The following is a 27,677-nucleotide window of genomic DNA, read 5'->3' on the forward strand; positions in this document are numbered from 1 at the left end:
GTATAGATAAAAACGTCTGTTATTGGTGCATGATCTATCACGTGGTCTGCTCGCAATGACTTCTGATTGTTGTTTGAATTGCAAATGAAGACGCCATCGATTCACCTCTATTTCCGACACGTAGAAGACAAACGAAATAAAAAAATGCATCTTAGAATAGAGGAAATACGATATCACTATTTTTGTTTTGATAAAATAGAAAATAAGATTTTTATGGGAAATAAGATTAAAATAAATAATTATTTATGATCACTCGATTTTTAAATGTACAGTACATGTTATTATTTAAAATGCTGGTAATATTTGATAATAAAAATAAAGAATTTAAATGCCATAGATTGATTATCTTTATTTCATCATATCTGACAGAGAATATTGAAACAATTGTAATGGAATCTCAGCATTTCAATAGAATTTCGAATTCTTATTATTTTTATTTTGTTCTCTTATTAAAAATTGTTAATGGATGTTTAATTTAAAGAATGTTCTTTCACAAATAAGGTAAATCATTATATGAAATTTTTTAAATAAAAAATAGATTATTTTTTTATTGTATTATGACTAAAGATGACTCAGAATGTATACACGGGAAGCTGGAGATTTTTCTCCGATTTCTACCCCTATAAATTAATGTTAATTTTACAAATAAACAAAAAATATATTAGACTGCTATTTTTAAATAAAGAAACATTATAACTATTTCATTTGTTTTAAAAAAAAGGGCAAAAGAGGCCCACTAAGTAGAAAAAGGGCATGCTCTACCCTGCAGGCCTCATACCAAGATTTCGACGGTCATGTGTATACATACAAAAAATAATATATCGAATCGCAGCTGGATTAAAATAGAAATAAAAAAAGCATGGTGTCGAAATGATGAACAACCAGATTTCTCTAAGGACGTGGGACGTGAGAAAGTATTGAAACTAAGGATTTGATCGCAATATTGATAAGTCTAACTTTAAGAGATGTGTAAAATAAAACAGATATGTTATCGTGAAATTTATAATAATTTTAAATAAAAAACTTTGTAACAGTTAGATTAAAAGAAATTCTTTTACTTTGAAATTTGTTCTAAAAATAATTTTATTTGATTTTGATTAATCAATTTGGGTTATGAAAATCTTTAAATTAAATAATTCCATTAAGTACTTTTATTGACTGCTTAGAATAAAATTTTGGTTTGTATGCAGATAGACTTTAAAAATAATTATAATCGATTTTGGAATAATTGCAAATGCATTGTTGTAACTAGGAATTCTGGTGTTAATGGCCAAGTAGAAGAAATGTCTTTTAAATATGATTTGATTTATTTTATTAAATTACTATTTACAATTGAAAAACTTCAGTATGTTTGCCATGTTTGCCAGTCTTTGATTCATGATCTCTCGACTATTGCAAATATGTGACGAGTTAGAAACATTTAGGTAATTTTTTTTCAAATTACGAAATTATGATTTTAATATTTCAAATTATTCATAGATTTATTAATTGTATACCAAAAAGACTTATTAATAGTAAGGATTTTAAAAAAACAATACAAATAATTAAGAATTTTATATACGTGTTTTTCTTTACAAATATAAATAATATAAAAATGTAAAAAAACTGTTTATAGTTGCAAACAATAATTCTTCATTACTTAATAAGCAATTTAAGCCAGAATTATATTTATTTTCTTAACTTTAAATTTCTTGTCGTATATATTGTATACTAAATAATAGGCTCAGACTGCTTAAGAGTTTTTTTTATTATACTGTATAATAAGCGGATTTTTATATCTAACTTTCTCAGATAAAATATTTATTTAAAAAGTAGTAATATTTTTAAGTGGGCCACACATATTTTTTAATATTTGTAGCCCGCTTACACTTACGATTTATACGAGTTTAGTTCGGCAGTTGAAAAGGTTGTTTTATGCAGTCTGTTCGTCGTTAAGCGGCACATACCTGTAGGCTATATATAACACGTTCGATTATATATGTTATGTAATCGAACATACACTTTCGATTAATTTTAAATATTAATAACTCTTACATAATTCAATTAATAATAGACATACAACTAATAGAAACACTTTATTAACAAAGTAATTTCATTTTATGGGATATCATGAAATAGCCTTTTAGATGCTCCGAATTAGTACAATAATAAAAATATTTTAATACGAGTTAAGAGAATTTCATAATCAGAAGTTCTGTAAATTACACAAATGAAAGACACTAGTCTCCGGAATTTACATATACTGTACAATCTAAAATAAATAAAATATGTATGTCTTTCATTGGAATAATTTACAAAGTTCCTGACTTTAATGCTATGAAAAAACTAATTTTCACTCATTGGTCAATCTAAAAACTCGATAGCAAATTTTTCTTCTAAAATATGCTCATATTGTATCCCATATACTTCTAAGAGAGAAACAATTAAATGTGATAAAACTCTTATCGTACTGGACGAATATATTTTTTAGCAATAAATCCAATAAACTGTTTTAAATACAAAGATGTATATTATTAATTTTAAGTGTTTTCCTTCCTGTTCGATTTGTTCAAATTTATTATAATAAATTTTTAATAAAGATATTTTGTATGACTTGAGATTTGGGTAAAATTTCATTCCAGAACTTCATACTGTAATCAATTCGACTATAACATTACATAAACGTTTTGATATTTAAAGATTGAAGTAATGTTCTAATTTGCAAATGATAGAAATAAAACGAGACGAAGCTATCAAGATACTAATACGATTTCACGATAAATTACGATCTAAACTTAAGTCGAGGTAATTTATATTTATCGAATTGTATATTCTGTTCTTTCTTAAGTAAACAGAATAAATGCAGAAGAGCATTTATAAAGAGGATATAACTGTTTCTTCTGTGTTTAGAACTAGATGATATCCCCAAAAAATAATTTCAGAGTATAGCACCGAAGTTCAGAAATGAGTACCAATAATACAGTATTTATTTCTGAATATTAAATTAGCAATACTATCTAACTATTTACTATAAACATTACAGACCTTTACAGTTTTATTTCTCTTTAGCCTATCTTTATTTAAAGATGATTATCTGCATTTTTAGGGACATAGTATAGATCTTTATTTGAGTTTTCTACTCCTTTAAAACCGAATTTATATTAACGTAATTATCATTAAATAAATCTACGTTGCTATATCACGTATTTTATTAAATTTTAAGTGTTATTTCTATGCTTTTTATATATTAAATATAAAAGTTAATATGACCATTATATTTTTAAAAATATCTAACGTGTATAAGAAGCGTGAGTTTATTTTTAATTATCTTTTACTTGCTTAATATTTCATTAATGAAATAAAATTAATGAGTTTATATTTGTTTCCTTTCAGGAAAGAGTCGTCTTTATCAAGTTTATAAATGAGGTTATTCTGAAAATTAAATTAATAACAATGATAACCATATTCGTTAATTAAATTAAATTAATTTATTTGAAATTTTAAAATAAAATAAAAAATTAAAACAAAATTTATTAACAGATCATTGCTGATGCAATACGCATTCGCATTGAGATTTACATATTTCCCATTTAAAAGACAAAAATTATCCATAATCATAATTAAAATATTTAAAAATAAAATTATAGTCATTTACAGAAAACTAGATTCATTTGTTTACTTTTTATTTATATTTGACTTTGTTTCTATTTTTAAACGTAACAGTTAAAAATAGAAACAAATAAATTAAAAGAGATAAAATCAGTGAATACAGAATTAGGAAAGTTTTCGAGCATTTAATGGATCCGTTTTACTTTTTTTTTTAATTTAATAAATAATTAGCATCCTCTCGAAACTATTCTATTTAATAACTGACAATACAAACCGCATGAAATCATTTTCAAGTTGCATAACTGAAACCACGCTGCAGGCAAATCGTGCAAATTTAATGTCCAAAATATATCTAAAACCTGTCTATTTTTCTATACCAAATGGGTGTATCTCAATAAATAATTTTCATTTTAGTGACAGCTTAGACTAAATCTATTGTTATTTTTAAACAGCATTTTAACAGAAAATCTGTCATAGGCAAATGTAGATTGTAACATGAACCCGAGTGTCAAAAACATTATCAAAAACACTATCTTCATTCATATCACGTCTATTGGCGATTTGTGAATGCTAAACTTTTATCTACACCACTTCAAAAGTGTACTAAATATATTAATATTTCTTCCTGCTTTCTATTAAAGAATACTCAAACCATACAAGAAAGCTTAATTAATAAGAATATTGTAAGTTAAAAAGAATTAATAACAATATGTGCATTTTTCTAAATAGGAAGTTTAGGCGGATATTATTGATTTATGATGTGTAACTATGTTATAAAATAAATTAAAATTCTTATAATTTTAATTAATATTAAGAAGCAGGTATTGTAAAGATATCAAATATGAATAAAAATAAAATAAAATTCATTAAATAATGGAGTAAAATAATATAAGGGAGTTTTCTTAATATATAAAAAAAACTTTTTTAGAATCGCTGATGATTTATGGTTTTATTTAATTATTCCTTGGGAATTTTCTATTCGTTTGTCAAGACCAGTAGACACGCAATCTTCTATTTATTTGGTTTGTTCCACCCTTCCCTTTAGCAAAAAGATGCAACGAAACGAAATCTATAATCATTTTATATAACAAATCAAGAGATCATTTAAAAATTGAGAGTAAAAAAAAATATATATATGTATTAATAATATCAAAAAATAAAAATGACTCGAAATATCTGCTACTAATAATGTAAATAATTCAAAATTTTAATATGTTACATGCGAAGGAATTTATGATTAAAATATTTTATATCGTAAAATTTCTTTTTATGCCATTAAAATTTTATAAAAATAAATGTGTAATTTTTAAGCTAATAAATGTCAAAGAGAAAGATAAACAAACATAAAGTAGATTTGATTAGTGAATAAGCCACAAGTTTATAGTCTGATATTAAATATAAAAGATTAGAACATATACATGCAGATGTTCGTATATAAATAACATATATTACGTACATTATATAGTCTATATTTTTATTTAGATAAGATATGAAGGAATTTTCCACCGTAAATTATCTAATATAGGCCTATTGAAAGTAAAGATATAGTTTAAAGAAAGCATTTAAAATTAGCAATATATATGCAACAGACGTGTATTCAAGTTTTTGATTAGGAAAAAAAAAATATATTAAATTTTACTTTGAAAACTTGTTATTCCAAGAATTACATATAAATTCCATTTTCCAGCAATTAAATTAGGTAATATATATATATATATAATGTTAAATTTTTAGTGAAAATTTATAATGCTTTCAAATAAATTTATTTCTTTAATTCATGTAGCAACTATTCGTTATTATTATTTAAGAATTAACTGAAATATTTCCTTTGAAATTAAAGATAGAATACAATTTTCATGCTTTTAAACTTTGAAATAATTAATTAATCTTTAATTTAAAGGAATATCTTTCAAAATATTCTAATATTTATTTAATAATAATTAAAACTAAATGTAAATAAAATATATTTAATTATTCTTATTTATAATTTAAAAATTAAATGATCATATAGGATAAATAGAAATTTTTGTAAAATAAAAAGTGTTATTCTACAGTAAAATATGTAATTATAAACAAATTAAATTTTCATTTATCAAATTTTTTAAAATAGTTTTTTCTTTAAATACTGTTGACAATTTCTGATGAATTTAGGCAATAGAGATGGCAAATATACACGTCTTAATTTCTTTGTTTTTCTCCTTACTTCTTTCAATAATCATTACATGAAATAGCGTAATACATCATTCAAGAAGCTGCATTTACATTAACGCTAATCTAATCTTGATTTTGTAAAATAATTTTTTTCATCAATTTAGATACCTATTACTGTCAATTTTTTCAATATATTCAGCGTATTATTTTTGTCTAATTTTGAAATTTTAATTGAAACTTTATATTTGAAATTAGGAACAATTTTTCTATTTTATTACAGTATTAATATTTTCACCAGAAATTATTCCTGTTTTCAAATGCTAAGTTTCAATTTTTTTCTTCCTGAAAAGCTTATTTTATTGAATCTCTTTAATGAAAATTTTTCAATTATTTTTCTTTTAAAATTTCTTCTAAATTTGCATGTATAAAAGATGTTTTACATGTTGTTTCAGAAAGTTGAAGACATGCCCTTATCATTTATGTAGATTGTATAGATTTATTATTACTTACAGTTTTTCCGGAATAAAAACCCAATGTTTATTAGTCTACATACGCGAAGGAATATAGTTTCGTGTTTATTACAAAGTAGAGTATACTGTATTGTACATTAGAAAATTATAATATATGTTTAAACTGTTATAATCTGCTTGAAATTTCCGATATTTTTGCAAGAAATTTAAAATTATAACGAAACGAATAGCGTCACACGACGTGTACACATTTAAGACCAGCACATCGGCATATTGTAGTTATCTTAATCTTAAGCTTTATTGCAAAGAATTAAACAGTTTGGGCTTATTTTCATTTTCTTCTTGTTGTTTTCGAGAAAATAATATGCTACAATATGGGATTTAAGCACGAGATTTTTTATTTAAGTAGTGTTACTAAACAAGAATCTCATGCTTGAGGCTAATTATTTCTTCAAGGGTCCTTGCAAACAACAGGAAGAAAGCGACAATAAGTCTAAACTATTAAAATATTCTGCAACAATATTCAATCTCCAAGCAATAGTTCTCCAAAATATATTCATAAAATGTTTTAAAGTTGGATAGAATTGGAACAATTCACTTCTATTTAACTTTAAGCAGCTTCTTAAAAGGCAATTGACAAGAATCTAGAAAGTCGGGATTAAGTAATTAGCATAGTATTACTGAAGCATAGTTTTATATCATTTTTTTCATGAAACTTCCATACTGCCCAATTGGATCTATAATATCTTTAGCATTGAATGAGTAATGTTGAAAGAGTAATGTTTCTCCTAAATAATTACATGAAATAAATCGATTTTGAATATAAATGATATTTCTTAATTCATAAAACATTTAGAGCCAGATAATAAAAAAAAACTCTAAGTTCGTTTTCGAATCTTATAAAAATACGTACGGAAACGATAAATTTCTGCACTTTGACAAGCTGTTTCTATTGTTTTCCATTTTCTCCACTGAGATAATGGCATGAACTTCTATATCTCTCTTAGGTACAATTACATTTTCAGATATAGGCTATTTACTAATTAAAATCGAGATTCATCCATATTCTGAATATACTTTGCATTCTTTATTAGATTATTTTCTAAAAGATTATATTTTAGCGTCTTAAAAAATGAGTAACGTTCTTCTTTCTCTTCATTTCTGTACCTATTGGTAAAAAGTTGTTCGAACTAGAAAATGTTTAATAGCCCAGTTTGTATCTTCTAAAATTTGTCATGCATCTTTCAAGATTAGAAATGTTGGTTAATGTTACCTATGGTTCCAAAGTGGCGGCTCGTCTCTGATTCCAGCAAATAGAAGAAAGAAAACAGTGGGGACGCACGTTCTAACCTAACTTAACCTATTCTAATAAATTACCATAATTATTACTAACAAAATTATTAGAATAGGCTAGGTTAGAACGTGCGTCCCCACTGTTTTCTTTCTTCTGTTTGCTGGAATCAGAGACGAGCCGCCATTTTGGAACCATAGGTAACATTAACCGAAACGTTTAACTAATCATAATTCGTTAGCGTAACCCAATATTCTATATAATTTTAATTTCAATCTTTTAGTCTTGCTGATATCTAGTTTTTATGAATAATATATTTCAATGTGCCACAAGAAGCTTTCGATGTTTTATTGCTCCAGTTTTAATATTTTTTAAAAATGTCTTTAATAAATCTGTTTATTGTACCCCCATTATATATATATATATATATATATATATATATATATATATATATATATATATATATATGTGTGTGTGTGTGTGTGTGTGTGTGTATGTGTGTATGTGTGTGTATTAATAAAATTCGTATATAGTGTTTAAAGGCATCTGTGCTAGAAAGTTTTCGATCGGTTATAACAAATGACTAGAGATGCCTTTACAGTTTCTGCTCAGAAGCTTTGTGGGATAGCTTCATCTATTAATTATAAATTAGATTAAATCTAACACAATTATTGTAAATGAATTATATCGTGGGTATTGAACCCTATGCTGCTAACTATTAAAACGTAATTTTCAGAAAACAGGATTTGAAGATTACTCCAATCTTCGAGTGCCCACCAAAAATTTGCTATATTATATATCAATATAAAATTTTACATATCTGCTTACGGTTCCCAAAAGAACGTGTTGAATATAATAGGAATCCGTATCATTGAAAAATGCAAAATTTAAAGTTAGTCGCTTATGGTTCTATATTCACGATGTTTTAATATCTTTATTCCAATAGAAATCAAAATAATAAATAATGCTTTAAAAACTTTTAATATCACATGCTGCTTGAATTACTATTTTATCTTTAAAATTTTAATGCAATTCAACGAATATCGATATTAATTAGCGTCGTAAAATGAAATTTATTTAATGTTTCATCACTAAAATCTATATTGCATTATGTTAACATATTCTATAATAATAACTGTTATATTGTTATTAAATTTTATATACTTAGCATAGATTCAACATTTTTTGAAATGTAAAATTTCATTAAAAAACACTTATGTAATCAATCAATTTTATACAAGTAGATTGATTGATTGATTGATTGATTGATTGATTTACTTAAATTTCTAATTTACAGCAATTATCACAAATAAATAACATAGTTAAATATCTAAATAAATTTGAAGTTAGAATTAAGACATCCACTATAACAGTTTTTAAGCGATTGAAATGTTTGACCATATAATAATAATTATTTCTTCAACAATAATACTATGTACAAAATACATTTAAAACGTTAGCCGGGATTAGATAAAATTGCCAAATAGCCGAATAATATTTGCATATAATGACATAAGATAAAACGAGCAAATATTTATTGTAACATCGTCACAATGCCAGGCTGAAATTTTTAATCATATTTTTAATTTATTTAACTTAAAATATATGCTGTCCATCTCAAATCAATAGTGGCTTTCCCCTGTACATCATACTTTTTCCTTTAACAATAGAGTCGTGCCAGTCATCTATCTAACTCCTTTCATGGAAAATTTTGAATTGCAATAACCTAATAACGTCACTCCCGTTTTGTGTTAGAAATCTGCATATAGTTAATCGGGACCTTCTGTTCCTAAGGTCTCCATATCTTATCTTGTTTTTCATCTACCTAATGCTGTTCCTGAGATTAAAGAAAGACGGACGGATAGACGACAGTGGGAATTCATATTCTGCAATTTTTTCAAACTGCTGTCCAACGAAAGATAATGACTAAGGTTTTGGAAATTAATCCACAACGTAAAGAATATGTATACTTTACGCAAATAACATTTATACAAGAAGAAACAACCTAACAAATCAAGTTTATACAATTAAATTTTCAGCCTAAATTTAGAAATTTACAAACATAAAAATCAATTATTAGAAATATATTGTGATTTCTCTTTTAAAAATTATTTCCAACAAACTAGAAATTATTTATTAAATTTTCGCAAGCATTCAAAAAGAATATAAGTTAAACAGAAATATTTATCTAACTTATACCGTAAGACTCCAGATAAAAGAAAACTTCAGACTGGAGACATAGTCCATCTTTAAACTTCTCACCTATTAGTATTCTAATGCCAAAAACCGGAAGACAAAGACATTTTAATCTTTTAACGGCCATGTTTCTTTTGTTCATAACCTCTTCCTCTAAGGAATACCACTCCATAAAAAGCATAACTATAATATGAGTACGATCCAAAAAATATTTCAACTCTCGAATATATTTGATCCACAATGCAGAGAATTAATGTAAAATATCTTAAGTTTGTGAGCTAATGATTTTCTATAAAAATTTATTTCTCAAATTATAAAAGATCTATATTATATTATATAATTATAAAAGATTATTTTTAAAAAAACTGAAAAGATCTATCTAAAGATCCATATACTCGTAATCTATTTTTGTGAAATGAAGCTTAATCAAAGCTTCATTCTACAAAAAAGAATGCATTGCGTGATCTGTCGAGTACCATAAACATACTGTACATTGATATTGTTTTCAAGATGTAGCCCATAAAATGACCACGTTAATTTTTTTTCTGAATTGTTAAGTATAATAGTGCTAAAACTCGTTGGGACTAGATAAGTTTTATATATTGCACATAACCGACGATACACAATTCAAATATTTAACAAGTATTTTCGCTTGTTTCACTCAAGGTTCGTCAGAGCGTTAAAAAAAAAAAAGCTTTATAATTACAATCGAGAAAGTTATCTACAGACTGTAATTATGCAAAAAGTTTTGATAATAAATGCTTCGGATTACGAAATGTTCTAACGTTATTTATATTCTATAAAAAATAAATATGAGTGTAATATAACTATTCGTACAAGCTTTCGACATTTTTATAACTGTAATAAAATTGTGGATTTTTAGGACAGCTCTTCAAACTCTAATTTTAAAACAAATCCTCTAAAATTTGGCATTTAATTTAAACATTTTTGATTAAATTATGCAGCAGTAGAGAAAATATACACTAGTAAATAAGTACATCGAAAATAATTCAGCTTAACTATTTGATACAAAAAGATGATGTTATTAATAGAGATTTGTACATGCGTGTATAAACTAAACTGTTCTTCTAATGGTATTAGTAATTATTTCTCAAAATTAATTATTATTCACGAGTGAAATTTTGTTATAAATAATATATAATTTACTATTGCCTATTAAAATCATTCGATATCGTCGAACTTAGTTTGTATGCATAGAGAAATCGCTGAAGACATGCCGTAAAATGATCGAATAGACTTTCCTGGGAATTTTTTTTTTATATAAGTATTTTCAATCTGTCGTCAAAGAATCCTCTTATGTGCCTCTTCATGATTTGAATGAGCATAGTATAGATCTGCCTCTTCTCGCTTTAAACGAAGGGCGCGGTATACGTAGACTGAATGGCAACAATGGGAACAGTTCCTTTTCAGTCTACACCCATCCTTATTTAAAGCTTTGAAAGTGAAATCAAGTTTTTGAAGAGTCCTTATGGGAGATGACAGACAAGTTATCTACCGCAGTAAAGCTTTTTTAAAAAACCTAATTTTATTAGATTAACTAAGTAGATAAATATTCCACTTTTAAAACGGTTATTTTTTTGTTTCTAAGCTGATTATCATCACTCAATAAAAATCTCGTTGTCTTTACAGTCCAGTATATTTGATTACCGAGAATGTATTTTCTTGTAGAATTTTAATATATTTTCTATCTCGAAAACCATTGTTAAGTAAGCACACTTGAAATTATCAAATTATAATTTTCTAAAATTCTCTTTCCTGAGCTTATAAATTTCTTTTCTGAGAATAAAATGTCTCTATAATTATTTTAAAAACTGAATTTACATTTGAAAAATATTGCATTGAATATATTATTGGATCTAATATTCACTTTCTTCGAACGTTTTATTAGAATAATGTTTTTCTTATATTGGAGGAAAGCAATGTTGTCTTTCTGTATTTTCTATGGATTTCTGGAAAAAAAAATCTCTAAATTATTCAATGTTTAAAAAAATGCTTTTTATTTGTATTAATCACATGATCAAGTTTTAATCATATTAATTAGCCCACAGTATTTTTCGGTAGTTACAAAATTCGTATATAGCATACGCTTATAAAAAGTAGGGAATTAGTTTGGAATATTTAACGCGCTTTTGTTTTCAATTTAATATAATTTAGTTGTGGATAAATATTTAAATGTTTTATTTAACTAAAATTCAGTAATTTATGAACTATAATACAATTAAAAACAAGTTTAAAATGAGCTTTTAGTCTATATAACCAGAGCTAAACCTAGACTTGTTGTAACCCTTAGTTATAACATATAAAAGGCTATTTCTCTATCAAATAATGATGCATGTAAAAATAAAGGCATAACTTGAGACATTAACTAAGCTACAGCTTTTTTAGCTCGCACTGCATATCACAGAACGATAAAAATAATTAAATTATAAAATAATTTTCTTAAATTTCTTAATTCTAAAGAACAATTTAGTTTTTAATTTAAATATATACTGTGTATATACTGTATACTGTAATATATTAATATATTAATTATTATTATTATTATTATTATACATAATAAATATATATATTAAGTATATAATGATCTATGAAAGGATATATAATTTTAATATATAAAATATATTTTACAGAGTTAAATATATAAACTTTTGTAGAATTTTTTTTATTAATAAATCTGTGAACTTTTAAATAGTTTACTTAACTATAATAATTACTGTCTTGTTAATTGATAACATTAAAAGTTAATATTTTTAATAACATTAAATAGATATAGTGAATACAACTTATGTGTTATATCTATGAGATAAATGTATTTCATGTTTATTTATTTATTTCAACGCATAATGTTGCAACCTACTACATGGAATTAATTAATGATATGTAATTAAATGTCCAAAATCAATTTTAATTTTAAAATACTTACTTTTGTTTATATACTGTATTAATTTTATACATCAAACCGATTGCCGAAATATAATTAATACATAAAAGAAATTATTTCTCTGAAAATATTTTGATAATAAAAAAATAATAATAGTAATGTTTTATAGTATTTTTTAATGGCTTAATTGAAATCTTTGAAAATACAGAAATTATGCCAGTATCATACTTATATTCCGAGAGGAAAACAAATGGTTATAAACTTAATTCAATTTTACATCAACAACATTAAATTATGTGAATTTCTTGGACGAAAATTATCCATTTTAAAGATCAGTCCGGTTTTACCACCGTCATATATTTGAGTGGTTCTCAATACAACAGATAAGGCGTTTCTTTTAAAAATCAACATTGTAATCACTTAGTTGTGCTTGAATCACTCACCTGGATTTTTATTGCTCGGAGAAAGAACTAGAACAACTGCTGTACCCCCTGTAATGGACCAATGAGAGCGGCAAGGATGTTGTTTTTACGACTTACTTAAAATCGTTATTTGTGTCACAAATGGCCTTACAATAGAAGCTATACATGATTGAGTTATTCCTTATAGTTTAGATATAATTATTTTGTAACATTAAAACATATGGATTTGAAATGATTATTTTAAAATCTCTTTAAAATTCCCGTTAGATTGATGTCAATATTTTCTTTCTTTTTAAAAAATTATAATTGAGTTTTTAAACCGCCTTTAAAGTCATTTAAATGATATAATTGACATTTCTAATACATTAATATGCATTAAACTATTGCTTTTTTTAAATGAATTTTAAGTTTAATTAACGAACATTTCACAATAAAAATATTCTATTTCTATTTACTGTCAAAATTTTTCTATAGAACTGAAGGAGAAAATAATTTATCATAATAGTCATCAATCTAATTTCTTTTACTTTATAAAAGTTATGTAACATATAACCTGATTAATGTAGATGAGAGCATTGTTATTTATTCTAAATTATAAAAAGAAAAAAAATATATATATATATATATATATATATATAATGTCGGAGTTAATCTTATTATTATATACTACGCTCTAATTAAATACCGTAAAAATTTTTGTTGATAGAAAAAACATTTTAAGAATTATAACGTAATTTGTAAAGAACTTTGGATGTGGAAAAAATGGAAGCTTATAAACTGAAAGAAAACATTCGATGAGACTCATTTGCTGTGAGTAAATGGAACAAAATAAGACAAATTTATAGGGTGACCTAAAATTTCTTTCCTTAATGTATATAACATAGCTACTAAAAAAAAATGCATTGTGAAAATATTAAAACAATGCAATTTCTTTCAAAAAATTAAGTAAAATATAATCAAATATATCCTCATGTAATTGTCAGTAGCAAAGGAAAAAAAAACATAAATAAATAAAATATAAATTAGACTAAAATGAGGACTTCGCTCATTTTTTTCAATTTAATAAATCAAATTGAAATGGCTAAGTTAAAGTTACTAAATTTATTAATACATTTCGGATAAATTTTAGTAATTACTCCATTAATAAAAATTAAATTAAACAATTATTTATTGTAACTTTAAAAAAAATTGCACTAGTTACTAATAAAAACATTCTTCTAGAGACAGTGGAAAAGTGGACATCAACTAATAGAAGTGGAAAAGTGCCAAGTGTTTAATAAATAACACGGTCTTGTGTTTGATGCTCAACATATAAGAAAACACGGTTTCAAGAACACCTAAATTATAAAAACATTCTTTATAAAGCTAAATCAGTTTATAAATTATTTCTAAAATGTTTAGATAAAATAGACTTGTATAAATCTATAATATATATTAAATAAAAGTTTTAATTTATAGTTTTATTTTTTTATTTTTAAACATTTTATAACTTGAAAGATTATTATTTTACAGTAATGGCTGCTTACAAAATTCACTTCTTGTTTAAACTGTGTTTTGAAATAGAAAATTATCACTTAAACATTCTAAAATAATAAGACAAAAATAAAATTGTACCGACCAATTTATTACAGATCGAAGTTCTTTATATTAAAAAATAATAATAATAAAGTTTATTGAAAGAAAGTTTTAAAAAAAGGTTTCCTGAGGCTAAGAAGACTAAGAAATGCTTCTCTAAATTATCATAATTACAGAATCATTATAATGATTATTATTTTGATAAATTTTTTATTTGGATTGGATAGACTTTAGTTTTTTTTTTAATTAATTTGACTACCGATTCCTTGAGATTTGTAGAATTGTTTCTTGTATAGACACGAAGAGTAAAAAAAATAAATAAATTATAAATTAATATTTATATCTTGTAAAAACGTACAAACATAATTCAATACTTATCAACATACATCGAAAATAAAACTGGATGAAATTTATTAAGTCTAGAATTACATATTTCAATTAATTAAACGTAGATAAAAAAATTATATTCTTTCAAATTACTTTATTAATATATATGAAGAATGTTCTATGCTTCTATCTCAACATATTACTGATATTGTTACTAAAAAAAATTAGAATTAAAAGTTACTTTTAAATTTAACTCTACTTAATTTACTTTTAAAAGGGACTTTTAAAACAGTTTACAAAATTTGTATTATTTTTTTCCCTCGAAAAAAATCTGTAGAGCCATTTCGTTTAAAATGTATTTTTTTTTTTTTTAATTTTGTTAAATTCTTAAAACTAAAATAAATGGTTAGCAAGGCCGGTCCAATACTTGTAATTGGTATCTGGGTACGCTAGATGGTCGAGCTGTTCAATCGCTCTGGGGACTCAGGATCAAATTCGGATGCATGAAAAACCATAGGAATTTTTTGGGGTGGTCTGTCCGGATATGTGGAGACCCGTCTCTCGTCACTCGGCTGCCCCATTGTGGGCCTGACCGTACTCGTAATGGGCTTGCTAAAAGGAGATCTTCTTAATGCCTACAGAGCAGGAAAAATGTAAAAAAAAAACTAGGTAACATCAGAAACACCGCCTGGGGTGTAAAAACTCAGAGCGACAACCAAAAATATTTATTTTTCTCCTTGCCAATATAATAGTATAAATAAGAAAACGAAACGAATATTGTGCAACTATCCTTCATTCACATCAAATTAAGATGCATCATGTAATACGTCATAATTAAATTATTATATGTCTTAATAATAACCGTAATATCCAGAAGTTGTTCAGAAGTTGCTACTTCAAAACATTTTCTTGTCGTTTTGTCCGTTGATGTTCATTATATATACAGTAAAATAAATGTAATGAATCGAGTCAACTACGCACACTGTCTAATGTAATTTACATAAATATGTTTTTCCCCTATAACAGAAGAAACAAAATAGAGAGCATTCTTAAATTGTATACACTGTAATCATTTTAATCAGTTGATTCGGTTGATTGATTGATTTGTCGACTAAAGATAATGGATTCATTAAAGGCTAAGTAGATGAATAGTCGAGATTTTAATATGAAAAATCAAAAGTTACACTGCGTCAAATATAAAATTAATGTGTAATAAATAAATAAATAAATAAATAGTATCAAATACAAAGAAAAACAATAATAGAACGTGTAAATTAAAAATAACAACAATAAATATGCTACAAACAACAAATATCATACAAAAAGAGGGTTAATTTTACACAGGATTTATTACACTTTAATAATATTTATAGTTTCTAAAATTCAAAAATTGCAGCTAAATTTAGTGTCTTGTAAGAATACTGGTAAACACTAAAAGGTGATCTTTATCTTTCTTGCCTCTTAGCCATCAATAAAATGCTTTAAAATGTTCTTTAAAGATCTCGTATCCTGTTATTGTGTGTGTGGTTTTTTCCCCAAGGTGTGCATCTTACAATTTCCCCTGGAGCACGAGCTATGACAAAACTATTGTGATGTTTGATGTAATAGATTTATTTGTTATTTGAAAATTTCGGTTTCAAATAAAATTATTAAAGTAAAAAATAATTTATTGTTAAATGATCGATTCTTTATATTATTAATAGTTCATAGAATTTTTAAACAGTTATAAATTATTCTGTTTTAAGATTAATTACTAGGAATATATATTGAAAAATCATTGATGATAAATGTGAAAATTATTGATTGTGAGTAAATAGATTTGATTGATCCTTCCTTTAGAAAATGTTTTTAAAAATAATTTAAGTTAAAAAAGTTAAAGTTTTCCAATTTAATTCTCTCTTCTTTGTTATATAAAATAAAGAAATAAATAAAAATTGAATGTTGATTAATCAATGTATTTAACTTTAACTTTCCTTTTTCATATCTATATTTAAGTATTTATAAAATTGCTTTTAAAATTATTATGAAAATTCTTAATAATGATTAAATTTCTTCTTAATATAAAAGGTAATTTAATCATTATTAACAGCATATTTTGTTTTTTTTTGAAATAGTATTTCAAATCAAAATAAAGTTATATCTAGCAATGCATAGAAAATATGCTTAGTGGCATAAAATCGTTCGTAAATAAATTAATGGATAAATTTTAAATTATATAATATCCGTAATAAAATCCTTTCTGGTTATGCCGACTCAATTATCCAATCCATCAAAGACAAGCTTACCTTGACTCAAGCCTTTATTACCTAAGAGTACAATGCATTACCTTCAAATTATGGATGTTAGTTTTGCAAATGTATGTTGATGAATGTGGATGTGGTCTAGAACCGAAATTTTTAACTAGAAACGAGTTTCTTGATGTTTAAATAATTATAAAAACAAATCAGGTAAAATTATGTTAAGAAAACTGGGTGGGTTTCTCTTGGTGTTAACACCCCACTAGCTATAAATTTACAACCCTTCTTAATTTACGATTAGTCAATGCTGTAAATTTTATGTAATCAATGGAAATTTTAAATTTATAAAGATTTTTCTACTATAAAATTTAAACACGATTGTAATATAGAGATGCAAAGAAAAATTTAACAAAATGTTTCGTAAATTAGAGATATTTTCGAGATTGCCACTTGATCAATTTAATTTTAATACGTAATTGATAAATGTATGCATAAATTGCACCCATGGAACATTTTTTAGAACGCCAGAAACGTATAACATCGAATAATGGTCAGCGACCCGAAGCAAGAATATGTTGTTTGGCTGGATTAAAAAGAGTGACCCAAGATTAATGAAGGCTATTTTCATATAACATAAGGTAAAAAATATATTTATAAGATAAAAAATGTTAAACATGTGATTGGTCGGATCGCATGTGTCCATTAACATCACAAGAATAAAGACCCATTGTTCGTCGGAATCGATGAAATTTAAGAATTGCATTGATGATATTTCTGGCATTTGAACAGAGTGATTGCCTTGTTTGTGGATGATCTCAACTCGAACAGGAAATTGCATTTCATTGTGTTCCATTTAACTTTATTGGCAGATTTATCGCTGACCTTCGCTAGTATGGTCTGCCGAATTAAAATATATTGAAAGGAACTTAGTTTTACTCAAACGTTTAAGTAGGTTGATATATATCGTACATAAACTTTACAGGGCTTAAAATAATCATTTCTAGATGTCATTTAAATATTAAATTTATCTATATTAATATAATTTGTGTACGTATGATAGATTTTTTTTCTTATTAAAAAAGTATTAAACGTTTCAGATAAGCGAAAAGCATTTTAATGATGTAAAAAAGTGGTCGAGGATAGACGAATAGGCGACTAACCACCTGTGGAATTATTGCCGATTTTAGTCTCCCTCGACGAACGTGTTTTCTGTTCAAAGGGCTTATTAAAGCCAATCGTCCTTTAGTTTGTACAGTAAATTCTAATTGCACATCCTGCATAAAAGATTCTTCAATTAGCTTTGTTAGTTTTCGTCCCTCAAATAATTGTGTTAGAAGTATCGTTAAGGAATAGGACGCCATTCGAGCCCGTAGCATTATCGTTGTGGTTATAAGCGCCTTCGTGCTGGCAACGAGAGACGGAGAGAAGGTGGGGTGACTCGTTCCGTCTTCTGGCAACTTGAGCACAGCCGTCTGAGAGAAAGCAATCGGGGTCACCCCCTGGCCCGAGTCGCCTGACATTCACACGTCCTCACTGGTTGATAACGTGTTGGAATAGAAGCATTAACTGTCTGATCTCGGAAGGTAAGCGTCTTTTAGTCATCCCACAATACCGAATCTTTTAGGAATTATATAAATACGAAAGGCTTATCATATTCTGTCATAAGTAACATAAATTATAATAGTGCAAATGGATAATTACGACTCGTTCGTATTTAAAATTTTTGATACCGCAACTTTAAACTCCGTTTATTTTCCTGGCAAAGATTTTATGGACATTTATGGATTTACTTATTTCGAATAAGCGTATAATCGTATTTAGAATAATTAGCCTTTGATATAAATCACAAGTTTTAGTACTAACAATTAAGTTTCGACTAGATAAAAGATAAAATTATTCTTTCGGTTTGTAACCGGCAAAGGTAGTAAATCATCTCAAGCTTCTAGCGTATAGGACTCACCATTTTGCTATTATTGCCCTCGGGTAGGAGAAAGATATTCAGAACCGCCATTAGCTTGGTGAATTTATAATGGTCTATTGTGGAAATAATTACTTTTGCCAATTAGAGACACGTGAGCAATAGTATAAGAAAAACAGATCTCCGGAGTAGTATTGTCGTATAACTGATAGATACGCTTTCTCTTTCCCACTGACAGGTTGTTATTACTGGTATCCGATTAGTTTTCCCCATATCTTCTATATGATTAGTATTTACATAGTTTCGAATCAACATCGGTACCTCATTTAAAGGAATGTATCTTTTTAACTACCCCTTGATGAATCGAATCTCTAATACGAAAAACTGATACGAATTACCTTCGTGATATTTAATACAGTAACGTAAATTTCATTGATTTAGTGAAATGGTTTGTCTTAATGCCAGATTTATTTATGGAAATGTAAGTATTATATAATGCAATTATAGGTAAAATCTGATACAAAGTTATTACATTTTTAACAGTCGTCTTTAAAGTATTTTTTGAAAACTTATAGTATTAAATTTAATGTTAAGTCATTTCGCATTAATGTTAAAAGAACCTTTAAAGTATTAACATTAATGTACAGCACCTTTCGCATTCGGCTCTTTATAATTAGGGCGTGTTTTTTGGATAAAAATTCACATTAATTAAATTAAATTTAGTTAATTAAAGCGTGAATTGCTAATTAAAAATTTATTTAACGAGTTTAAGAATATAAATGTATAAGTTAACAAATATTAAATTTAATTATTTCATTTCACGTTGAGGGTGAATGTAATTATTTAGTCTATTTAACTGCTGTTTAAAAAAAAAAAAAAAAAAAATTAAGACTGGTTAGCCGCATTTGAGAAAGTAATGGTAGGATAATTGTAATTAAGAACGTCGTGACTATCAGTATAAATCAGCACAAAGATTATTAATAATTCACATTCATATTAAAGCTAAAAAATTGAGATTAACAAGAGTTAATTAACAGTTAATGAGTTTATGAAAGAGTCAATGTATTCAAATTCGGTGCAAATAGGTTTACGACTATCAGAAGGTTTGCTTTGTTTACGGCCAGCCCAGATGGGAGACTTGTTCTCTACCTGTCTCGCCAACTTTCTCTTGTATTTACAAAGCTGTGACCTGACACCCATTCTACTGTGGAGGGGAGGGTGGTGCTTTGCTATCTGATAAGAACCAGGAAGGAAAAAGACAAACTTCTGTTGAAATTAATGCCCGTCCGGATTAAAATAACCAGGTTGGAATGACAGAAGTTGACTGATACGACACTGTACTTTGTTAAGTTGTAAATTGTACATAACTTTGTGTTGTTAAGTGCACAGAAAGGCGAGAATCTGCGATTCATAAGATATTGCGTAACGTCCATGGGTGACTCGACGGGGGTTCAGCTGCAGGTGAGTGGACTTTAAAACCTCCTTTCGTTAAAATCGAGAACGAGAACGCTGAATGTAAACGGATGGGAAATATTATTAAAATATTCAAGTTTTTATTTGTGCACGCATTCAAAACGTTGCTTTAGGCTTTCGTAATAGCAGTGCTGTGGTAAGAAGATTTAAAAAGCTGAAGCCAGTTCAAAAGTGCAAAACAATTTACAATTTGCCATTCGAGATCAGAAAATTGATCAATGCTTTTCCGCTCAAGCGTATAATAATGTATGGTTTAATCCGGGTATGAATATTAAAACTGTTTTATAAAATAAAAAGTTAAGCAGCCTGAAAATAAACAAAGGTTCTATAGTTTCGTAGCTATTATCAAAATGTTTTTGCTACTGTGTTTAAGATTTCTTTGAAGAACGCTGGTTTTTAAATTGTTTAAACAAATAAAAACACAGACGTATAATACAGTTCTATAAACGGAAATATTTATAATTCTTCAAAATCTTGTTTAAAGATCTCTCACAAAGATTAGAAGGTATGAAGAGCCCGAAGCAAATTGATGTGTTTGATGATGTCTTCTTTCGAGAGCAGAATAGCAAAAAGATACATTCCTTTCAACAAATAATATTCGACAATTTATTTTTCTATTTATTAAAAGAATTTAAAAAATTACAGTAATATTAACAATAAAAAAGTTCACTCTTTTTCATTTATTTGAGACAACCGAAAGAAATCTATTCAATAGTATACATTTGTTTTGATATCAAACAAAGTAGTGTTGATTTAGAGCAATCGCTTTCTTGTATTAGTTTACTGTATTAAACAATGGAAGAAAATTCACGGCAGTTTAGATTATCGTTTAATTTGCACGCCAACTATTTTTTCCTACTTCCTAACAATAATGAAATGATTAAAAGATCCGCCTAATCGGCATGCAATAGATATAAGGGCTTAATACGTCAAAATTAATCATGAAAATTTTCTAATTAGTTTAATGAACTTGTTTGAATTTTTTAATGCATCCTGATATTAATTATGTCCGAAATTCAAATTTAAGATAGAAGAATAATAAATTTTTAATTTAAAGGAGAAAAGAAATGTAGATTGTATCTTATTAATTAAATTATGATTAAGAAGAACTTATCTATTCCGCATACGGCTCAACTTCTTTACTGGCTTGTTTGCAGCTGGATTCACTTGCCACAATACTTTTAAATATTCCTAGAAATTATTCATTTTAAAATTACTTTTTCTTGAAAAAATAATATCAATATTATATTTCAATCATTAATTTTTAAATAAATATTGCAATTTAATATCAAGTTTAAATTTTTATTAGAGTAATTTCTTTTATATTATTTCTATGACATAAAAACAGACTGTAAACATTTCTTAAACTTTATTATAATACTTTTAAACTGAACCGTATAAAATCTGCAATCAGGAACTGTGTTAAGATCGAGATTGCTTCGAATGTTTTAACTATTTCACACATTTCTTTTTCTCCTTTTATATTATTTTAACTAATATCTAGCTTTACAATTATCAGAAATGTTTTTATTTATATAATAGTGGCATTTAAATTATTAAAAGAAAACAGTTTATTTTATTATTAGATTCTTCATAATTATTTTTGACCTGTTTAAGTAAGGTTATTTAATAATACGGTATTTAGTTTTGTATTTAAATTAGAGAAGTAACATAAAAAATGTATAGTCCCTATTTAAGCACATTTTTCCGAAAATTTTTGCGTTTGTTTAAATACAACATTATAATTCTTCAACATTACATCTTTTAAAAATAAAATAAGACTAATAAATCAATTCTTTAAATTATAATTTAAATAAATTTGTGTATTTTTGCTTTCTAATATCCGGTTTAGAAGCAGAAATCATTCATTTTTGTTTTATCAATCATACATCTGCAATCGTGTTATCCAGCATTTGTTATAGAAAGTATAAACTAGACAGAAATATAATTTTCTCTATTTTAGATCAATGTATCGTATTTCTTTTCGATTTTTTTTACTTGTAATTTTGTGCAGCACCTGAGCCATTAACCCCTATGTGAAATTTGAGACTTACATCTGGTTTAGCTTCTTTGGAATATAGTTAAATGAAAAAAAAGAGACTGTATTTTTAATGTTGCCGCGCATCAATTCACCCTTCAGTTGCAAAGGGTATTCGGGAGCATTGTATTCAGTTTTGTACTCATCTCACATCTTCATTACATCTTCTTTTACAGCGAATGAGCCTGCGGGTGAAAACAGTAGGTCCGAGATTGTATAACTATTGTTATAGTTCTACAAAATAAATAATTATCCTGTCTATCTGTTATTATTTTGAATGACAAGCATAGAATAATGTCAACAGTAATACCAAATACCAAATATGCAAAACATTTCGATTTCTTAGAGCAAAGTTAGGCATAATTTAGACTTTTTTGAATACTTTGTGTACGTTATTTGCGATAAAACTTCGAAATTTCTAAACTTGAAAAATGATAAGTTATTTCATCATGAATTAAGAAAAAACAGCATCGAAATATGACACTTACAGGTTATTTAAAGTTTTTTTGTCTTCTCTGTTTCAGAATCTTTTTTCAACTCCATCCCATTACTTTACTAGATTATACAATACTACAAGATCCAAAGCTATAATTTTGATTTTAACAAATTCTTCAGCAGGAATTTCTAGAAGTTAAAAAGAAGCATCGAAATTTTTTAAAGCTAATATAAGGCTACAGATAATTGGGATAATGCCGCTACGTGTTTTCTTACGATCCCCCATTATTTTTCAGTATTGTCGAAATTATAGCTTTGATTTAAATAGAACTTTTAAAGTTCTGCTGCTGAACGGACTCGTCAGATTTACTCAGGACGGTATTAAATGTAGTTACTGTATTTGTCTTATCGTCTTAGCTTAAAGAATATGTTTTACGATTAATACACGTTTATGCAGATTAGTAAAACGAGAAACAATATAAGTTCTTGAATAATGGTTCGTTATTTTTCTGTTTATTAAATTTGTATTATAAAGTTTCCTTGTTCTATTTCTCGGCCTTCTTCTAATGACGTAATTTAATGTTTTAGCATCTTATTCGATGTCGGTGAAAATCGTGATTGAGGCATAGTTGTATCGTCCATAAAGGAGATTTATGACCACATAAAACTCTCAACTAAAACCGACATTAGCCGAGTGGAAATGGTTAAATGAGAGGATTATAAAAATGCCAAAAATGGCGCCAGTTGCTGTCTGAATTAGTAGTCAAAGAATGTTAAGTTGATCCAGAAAAGGAAAGCTTAACTTTTCTTCCTAATATGTGTTATTCGTTAAGATAACAATAAATGTATATTATATTTATAACCTTAAGTAATTAATAATAATATATGACGTGTCTTTTATGTATATTACATTAATTGCTCTCCTTCTTCCTGTTTTATTTTCGGAACTGAAACAAAAAAGTAAAAATAAAAATAAAACTTTGCGATAAACTTAGTAAGATATTTGTCAGTCTCATGATAGTGTAATTCGTGACACATCGTGACATATCGTGATAGCGGTGTAATTTGAACAAACAAACCATATTACCTACAGTTAGTTCTTAGGAGCAATCGCCTTTGGCCCACTAGGCAATTTCCCTAATAAACTGCTTGTCTTATCTCGAAGATATTTATCACCCATTGTTATTTAATATCTGCTAGGACAATATCGCTCTATCTGGATGGCCCGGACTGCCCATGCTGTTACTAATATTCTGCGCACGTGCATGTTTTCGGCTTCCAAAATGATGTTTCCATATTCGATTTTTCCTTTCTCTTTTAAAATATGATTAAGAGGATTAAAAAAAAAGAAGCAGACACGATATTTCACCATACGTTGATAAATAAATCTTAAAAATATTATTTGACTTACGGTATTTATTTTGCGGTCATTCACCCTTACGAAAATTCATTTATATCCATATGCTGCAAATATGCAATTTTACTTATTCTCCGAAAGTAGCGGGAATTATAAGAGAGTTCATGATGATAATTATTTTATCTCAGCGTTAAGAACAGGGTTTTACCTACACGAAGATATTCACTTTTGTATGGATAATGAAGAATTCGTGACAATAACGATTTTTAAAATATTATAATTATATAATGATAATTATGTTAAAGTCGATGATCATTATAATTGGAATCATTTTATGAAACGACAATATACTATTCATAAAGTAATTCAATCTGATTATGGATAAACGAGCCATTTTCATCTATGACGTTTGAACTCTTTCGCATTGATATTCTCGATTGCGTGTTACATATTTATATATATTATTAGATTTTATGTAATAATATTCATTTCCAACTTCTCTTTATTTACATGGCAAAAAATACAGAGACGAGAAATTAAAGCTATTAAATCATGCGAAATTTATTCGCAGTTTACTCAACCGTTTGAATATTATGCAGTATATAATAGCTTAGATACAGCGTTAAGCCTGTATTATGGCGTTTTTCCGTTTCCATTAAGCTCTAGTGAAACATCAGATTTCTTTCTAAACCAAAATTGCTTTCATAAATATATTCAATATTTGAAAGGTTTAGTTATATAGAAAATAAAGGGAAAAACATTGGTTTGAAGATAGTAGGTATTCAGACTTTCCTAAATGTATATTTAATGCAGTCTGAATGTTCATCTAGGAAAGTCTGGGTGGAACAGTATTAATCGTTGTTGCAGTTTGAAGATAAGCAGTCCCGCTGACAGTTAGACAACTGTGGGAAAACAGATAGATGGGTTATGCGGTTGACCACACCTCGACAGAACCTGAGTTACAAATACAATTTTCACATAACTCTGTTAATGATTGTATCGAAACGTACCATTTTATAACCATTAGATAAATATTACAGCCACTCATTAAAAATTCCGTAAATTATATATCTATGTTTTATTCTAAGTAAATTTTAAAAAATGATATTTGCTTTAGATAATAAACGAACCATATAAAGTTACGATATGTAACATTGATGTAAAAGAATTTTCTCGTATCAAATTTTAATTGTCAAATCCACACAAACCGGCAGGTAAGTTCACGTGATCGGTTCATCGACCCGACTCGGGGGGAAAGGGGGAACGGTCATTGCACCAAGGACTTCACGTGACTTTCCGAGTGCACGATTGGGTGCTCGCTGTCGGAATGTGGCGCAATTCCGAATAAGACGTCTTCACACGTGCTCGATTTCCCGTCAAATATATTGGTTTAATTATTTTTAAAATATAACTAGGCTTATTATATTGTTTAATGTCATAAAAACTCTTTACACGCTTATATTTGTTCCGTTTTATTAAGATAGATTCGTAAAGAAAATATTTACTTTGTCTTCTCGTCTGAATAATTACTTCGTGACGAAATGTTAAGCTTGTTATATATTTAGTGCGTTATGCTTTTTTCCCGGACCTCACAACCATGATGAGCTTCGTATATACAGAGTATCTCATTTACATCACGCGTGCCATGAGATGGCGACAATTGATGTCAACAAAAACGTGATTTGAATTCGTGTCTTTAAGGAAAACGTTAAAGAAAATATGAACTGAAAAACTCTAGCAGAATTCTCTAATTATCTTAATTACTAACCATATAATAATCATAATCGTTTACATCAGTTTTAATTCGCTTCTCTAGAAACCATGTTGGTCAATAATGATAATATTTCAAATACAAAAACTGATTAATAAATAATTCTATATATATTTTATTCGAAAATTTCGAAGTGTATATTAAAAATGAAGTCATTAAATTGTTAATAAATGAAGTGACTCTAATCTATAATGCAGCTCCAATTATCCCAATGATAAATTGCTTTCTATCATCTTAATAGGATGATCACAGTTTTAATCAAAAATTTAATTTAAAGAACTTCATAACATCATTGGTTTTAAATCACTTTAACGTATATTTTTTTCCGATAATTTAAACTTTTATCTATTTTACAACTTTTTTGAAATGCCATTAAACTTGTGTAACATTTGTAATAAAGATAAATAAAAACTCAATTCTGCTACGTGTTTATAATTAAATCCGGAGCAGAATTTTTATTTCATTTCATTATGTGCGTATATTTTTAGAAATAAACTTATTAAATTCTATTTATGTATCACATTCTTAACATAGTATTGTACGTAGAAGGACTATTTAAAAAATATTACACAGCGTTCTTCTATGTAGCTTTACAGTGCTTTAATTGTAATATTTAACTCTTAATATCCACATCTCTATATGAAATAAGACTTAAATTAATACACCAGAAATTAAGTTCTTTTTTTTTCTAAAATTTAATTAACGTAAATTATTAATAAAATTCTCAAATTGTCTTTCTTCTTTAAACTTTAGTGAGAAAGTTCAAGTAAATTTCTGTGGCGTATATTTCATGCATGAAGGAAATTTATAATTTACTTTCATCACAATGTTTTTGATTAATGAAAGTAGCTAATAAAGTAGCTCTGTAATTAATTATATTTAGAAAAATGGCCCAAATTTTACTTGACAATTGTGAACTTTTTTAGTTTGATAGAAATAGTTTATTTCTTCTTTTTTTTTAAAAAAATGATAATTTATTATACTTACAGGAAAATATCTAAATGACTTTAGATCATTAATTCATTTTTTTATTAAATTTAGACTGAAAAAGTTTCGTTTAAATATAGTTTGTGAACGAGAAAACTTAATTTTTCCTCCTTTTTTAAGTTTAAAATTAGAATATTTTTATTAAAATATACAAATAATGATTTTCAGGAAAACAACTGAGACTCGTACTTGGAAAAAATACCCTTTTCAGGATTACGGTTTCATTCTCTAGTCTTTCACAATCTTTTAATTATATTTAAATCAATAGTTAAACAAAAACAATGTTAGTATTACACGAACGAGTATCAAGATGTCAAGTTTGGATATTGTGCTAATAATGGATATTTAAGATTTTTAATAGAAAACAGACAGAAATCAATCATTCAAGTTAAATAGTGAATTCTTTGATGATTAAGATGGATGTCAAAACAGCTGTCAATCATGATCTATCTCTGAATCTATACCTTTTAAATTACTTATTTGCAATTGTAAGCGTCAAGATTTGAATGACATAAAGTTCTATTCATATATATATATAT

The 27,677-nt window shown here is 26.6% G+C and overlaps 2 protein-coding genes across 3 annotated transcripts in view; one reads left to right on the forward strand and one right to left on the reverse strand.

Moving 5' to 3' along the window:
- Positions 1 to 27,677, reverse strand: part of LOC136978726 (protein lifeguard 1-like) — a 351,072-nt gene that overhangs the window by 297,662 nt on the left and 25,733 nt on the right. The window lies entirely within an intron of this gene.
- Positions 1 to 27,677, forward strand: part of LOC136978714 (semaphorin 5c-like) — a 138,595-nt gene that overhangs the window by 35,868 nt on the left and 75,050 nt on the right. Inside the window, exon 1 of one of the 2 annotated variants that reach the window (XM_067274497.1) lies at positions 18,626 to 18,742. The exons of the other annotated variant lie outside the window; for it this stretch is intronic. The gene's annotated coding sequence lies outside the window, so the exon portion shown is untranslated. Of the gene's footprint in view, positions 1 to 18,625; positions 18,743 to 27,677 lie in introns of those variants that run through there. 2 annotated transcript variants of the gene reach the window in all.

Source organism: Centruroides vittatus, unplaced genomic scaffold (genome assembly GCF_030686945.1).
Source record: "Centruroides vittatus isolate TY-2023 unplaced genomic scaffold, ASM3068694v2 contig_549, whole genome shotgun sequence".
In the NCBI taxonomy this organism is placed as follows: domain Eukaryota; kingdom Metazoa; phylum Arthropoda; class Arachnida; order Scorpiones; family Buthidae; genus Centruroides; species Centruroides vittatus.